Genomic DNA, 6,000 nt, shown 5'->3' with positions numbered 1-6,000 from the left:
ATGACAGACCAGCTAGATCTACTGTCTCTATTATAATATGACAGACCAGCTAGATAACTGTCTCTATTATATTATGACAGACCAGCTAGATCTACTGTCTCTATTACATTATGACAGACCAGCTGGAGCTACTGCCTCTTTGATATTATGACAGACCAGCTAGATCTTCTGTCTCTATTATATTTTGACATACCACCTAGATCTACTGTCTATTCTATATTATTGCAGACATGGTAGATCTTCTGTCTCAATTACATTATGGCAGACCAGCTAGATCTACTGTCTCTATTATATTATGACAGACCAGCTAGATCTACTGTCTCTATTATATTATGACAGACCAGCTAGATCTACTGTCTCTATTATATTATGACAGACCAGCTAGATCTACTGTCTCAATTATATTATGACAGACCAGCTAGATCTACTGTCTCTATTATATTATGACAGACCAGCTAGATCTACTGTCTCTATTATATTATGACAGACCAGCTAGATCTACTGTCTCTATTATATTATGACAGACCAGCTAGATCTACTGTCTCTATTATATTATGACAGACCAGCTAGATCTACTGTCTCTATTATATTATGACAGACCAGCTAGATCTACTGTCTCTATTATATTATGACAGACCAGGTAGATCTACTGTCTCTACTGTCTAGATATTGTCTCTATTATATTATGACAGACCAGCTAGATCTACTGTCTCTAATATATTATGACAGACCAGCTAGATCTACTGTCTCTATTATATTATGACAGACCAGCTAGATCTACTGTCTCTATTATATTATGACAGACCAGCTAGATCTACTGTCTCTATTATATTATGACAGACCAGGTGTCTCTATTCTATGACAGACCAGCTAGATCTACTGTCTCTATTATATTATGACAGACCAGCTAGATCTACTGTCTCTATTATATTTTGACAGACCAGGTAGATCTACTGTCTCATTTATATTATGACAAACCAGCTAGATCTACTGTCTCTATTATACTTTGACAGACCAGGTAGATCTACTGTCTCTATTATATTATGACAGACCAGCTAGATCTACTGTCTCTATTATATTATGACAGACCAGCTAGATCTACTGTCTCTATTATATTATGACAGACCAGCTAGATCTACTGTCTCTATTATATTATGACAGACCAGCTAGATCTACTGTCTCTATTATATTATGACAGACCAGCTAGATCTACTGTCTCTATTATATTATGACAGACCAGCTAGATCTACTGTCTCTATTATATTATGACAGACCAGCTAGATCTACTGTCTCTATTATATTATGACAGACCAGCTAGATCTACTGTCTCTATGTCTCTATTTTATTATGACAGACCAGCTAGATCTACTGTCTCTATTATATTATGACAGACCAGCTAGATCTACTGTCTCTAAAATATTATGACAGACCAGGTAGATCTACTGTCTCTATTATATTATGACAGACCAGCTAGATCTACTGTCTCTATTATATTATGACAGACCAGCTAGATCTACTGTCTCTATTATATTATTATGACAGACCAGCTAGATCTACTGTCTCTATTATATTATGACAGATCAGCTAGATCTACTGTCTTTATTATATTATGACAGACCAGCTAGATCTGCTGTCTCTATTATATTATGACAGACCAGCTAGATCTACTGTCTCTATTATATTATGACAGACCAGGTAGATCTACTGTCTCTATTATATTATGACAGACCAGCTAGATCTACTGTCTCTATTATATTATGACAGACCAGCTAGATCTACTGTCTCTATTATATTATGACAGACCAGCTAGATCTACTGTCTCTATTATATTATGACAGACCAGCTAGATCTACTGTCTCTATTATATTATGACAGACCAGCTAGATCTACTGTCTCTATTATATTATGACAGACCAGCTAGATCTACTGTCTCTATGTCTCTATTATATTATGACAGACCAGCTAGATCTACTGTCTCTATTATATTATGACAAACCAGCTAGATCTACTGTCTCTATTATATTATGACAGACCAGGTAGATCTACTGTCTCTATTATTATGACAGACCAGCTAGATCTACTGTCTCTATTATATTATGACAGACCAGCTAGATCTACTAACTCTATTATATTATGACAGAACAGCTAGATCTATTGTCTCTATTATAATATGACAGACCAGCTAGATCTACTGTCTCTATTATATTATGACAGACCAGCTAGATCTACTGTCTCTATTGTATTATGACAAACCAGCTAGATCTACTGTCTCTATTATATTATGACAGACCAGCTAGATCTACTGTCTCTATTGTATTATGACAGACCAGCTAGATCTACTGTCTCTATTATATTATGACAGACCAGCTAGATCTACTGTCTCTATTATATTATGACAGACCAGCTAGATCTACTGTCTCTATTATATTATGACAGACCAGGTAGATCTACTGTCTCTATTATATTATGACAGACCAGCTAGATCTACTGTCTCTATTGTATTATGACAGACCAGGTAGATCTACTGTCTCTATTATATTATGACAGACCAGCTAGATCTACTGTCTCTATTATATTATGACAGACCAGCTAGATCTACTGTCTCTATTATATTATTACAGACCAGCTAGATCTACTGTCTCTGTTATATTATGACAGACCAGCTAGATCTACTGTCTCTATTATATTTTGACAGACCAGGTAGATCTACTGTCTCATTTATATTATGACAGACCAGCTAGATCTACTGCCTCTTTTATATTTTGACAGACCAGCTAGATTTACTGTCTCTACTATATTATGACAAATGAGCTACATCTACTGTCTCTATTATATTATGATAGATCAGCTAGATCTACTGTCTCTATGTCTCTATTATATTATGACAGAACAGCTAGATCTACTGTCTCTATTATATTATGACATTCCAGCTAGATCTACTGTCTCTATTATATTATGACAGACCAGCTAGATCAACTGTCTCTATTATATTATGACAGACCAGCTAGATCTACTGTCTATTATATTATGACAGACCAGGTAGATCTACTGTCTCTATTATATTATGACAGACCAGCTAGATCTACTGTCTCTATTGTTTTATGATAGACCAGCTAGATCTACTGTCTCTATTGTATTATGACAGACCAGCTAGATCTACTGTCTCATTTATATTATGACAGACCAGCTTTATCTACTGCCTCTTTTATATTATGACAGACCGGCTAGATTTACTGTCTCTACTATATTATGACAAATGAGCTACATCTACTGTCTCTATTATATTATGATAGATCAGCTAGATCTACTGTCTCTATGTCTCTATTATATTATGACAGAACAGCTAGATCTACTGTCTCTATTATATTATGACAGAACAGCTAGATCTACTGTCTCTATTATATTATGACAGACCAGCTAGATCTACTGTCTCTATTATATTATGACAGACCAGCTAGATCTACTGTCTCTATTATATTATGACAGACCAGCTAGATCTACTGTCTCTATTATATTATGACAGACCAGCTAGATCTACTGTCTCTATTATATTATGACAGACCAGCTAGATCTACTGTCTCTATTATATTATGACAGACCAGCTAGATCTACTGTCTCTATTATATTATGACAGACCAGCTAGATCTACTGTCTCTATTATATTATGACAGACCAGCTAGATCTACTGTCTCTATTATATTATGACAGACCAGCTAGATCTACTGTCTCTATTATATTATGACAGACCAGCTAGATCTACTGTCTCTATTATATTATGACAGACCAGCTAGATCAACTGTCTCTATTATATTATGACAGACCAGCTAGATCTACTGTCTCTATTATATTATGACAGACCAGCTAGATCTACTGTCTCAATTGTATTATGACAGACCAGCTAGATCTACTGTCTCTATTATATTATGACAGACCAGCTAGATCTACTGTCTCGATTATGTTATGACAGACCAGCTAGATCTACTGTCTCTATTATATTATGACAGACCAGCTAGATCTACTAACTCTATTATATTATGACAGAACAGCTAGATCTATTGTCTCTATTATATTATGACAGACCAGCTAGATCTACTGTCTCTATTATATTATGACAGACCAGCTAGATCTACTATCTCTATTATATTATGACAGACCAGCTAGATCTACTGTCTCTATTATATTATGACAGACCAGCTAAATCTACTGTCTCTATTATATTATGACAGACCAGCTAAATCTACTGTCTCTATTGTATTATGACAGACCAGCTAGATCTACTGTCTCTATTATATTATGACAGACCAGCTAGATCTACTGTCTCTATTATATTATGACAGACCAGCTAGATCTACTGTCTCTATTATATTATGACAGACCAGCTAGATCTACTGTCTCTATTATATTGACAGACCATGACTAGTCTCTATTATATTATGACAGACCTAGATCTACTGTCTCTATTATATTATGACAGACCAGATAGATCTACTGTCTCTATTATATTATGACAGACCAGCTAGATCTACTGTCTCTGTTATATTATGACAGACCAGCTAGATCTACTGTCTCAATTGTATTATGACAGATCAGCTAGATCTACTGTCTCTTTTATATTATGACAGACCAGCTAGATCTACTGTCTCAATTATATTATGAAAGACCAGATAGATCTACTGTCTCTATTATAATATGTCAGACCAGCTAGATCTACTGTCTCTATTATAATATTACAGACCAGCTAGATCTACTCTCTCAATTATATTATGACAGACCAGCTAGATCTACTGTCTCTATTATATTATGACAGACCAGCTAGATCTACTGTCTCTATTATATTATGACAGACCAGATAGATCTACTGTCTCTATTATATTATGACAGACCAGCTAGATCTACTGTCTCTATTATATTATGACAGACCAGCTAGATCTACTGTCTCTATTATATTATGACAGACCAGCTATATTTACTGTCTCTACTATATTATGACAGACCAGCTAGATTTACTGTCTATACTATGACAGACCAGTTACATCTACAGTCTCTAATATGTTATGATAAACCTGCTAGGTCTACTTTCTCATTAATATTATGGCAGACCAGCTAGATCTATTGTCTCAATTATAGTATGACAGAACAGCTAGATCTACTACCCCTTTCATATTTTGACATACCAGCTAGAACTACTGTCTCAATTATATTATCGCAGACCAGCCACATCTACAGTCTCTAATATGTTAAGATAGACCAGCTAGGTCTATTTTCTCATTAATATGACAGACCAGCTAGATCTACTGTCTCTATTAAATTATCGCAGACCAGCTAGATCTACTGTCTCTATTATATTATGGCAGACCAGATAGATCTACTGTCTCTATTATATTATGGCAGACGAGCTAGAACTACCGTCTCTATTATATTATGACAGACCAGATAGATCTACTCTCTCAATTATTTTATGACAGACCTACTAGATCTACTGTCTCGATTACATTTTGACAGACCAGCTAGATCTACTGTCTGTTATATTGTGACAGACCAGCTAGATCTACTGTCTCTATTATATTATGACAGACCAGCTAGATCCACTGTCTCTATTATATTATGACAGACCAGCTAGATCTACTGTCTCTATTATATTATGACAGACCAGCTAGATTTACTGTCTCTACTATATTATGACAGACCAGCTAGATTTACTGTCTATACTATGACAGACCAGTTACATCTACAGTCTCTAATATGTTAAGATAGACCAGCTAGGTCTACTTTCTCATTAATATGACAGACCAGCTAGATCTACTGTCTCTATTAAATTATCGCAGACCAGCTAGATCTACTGTCTCTATTATATTATGACAGACCAGCTAGATCTACTGTCTCTATTATATTATGACAGACCAGCTAGATCTACTGTCTCTATTATATTATGACAGACCAGATAGATCTACTGTCTCTATTATATTATGACAGACCAGATAGATCTACCGTCTCTATTAA

The sequence above is a fragment of the Oncorhynchus nerka genome, linkage group LG6 (assembly GCF_034236695.1).
Source record: "Oncorhynchus nerka isolate Pitt River linkage group LG6, Oner_Uvic_2.0, whole genome shotgun sequence".
Lineage (NCBI taxonomy): Eukaryota > Metazoa > Chordata > Actinopteri > Salmoniformes > Salmonidae > Oncorhynchus > Oncorhynchus nerka.
Note: the sequence above shows the minus strand (reverse complement) of the source record.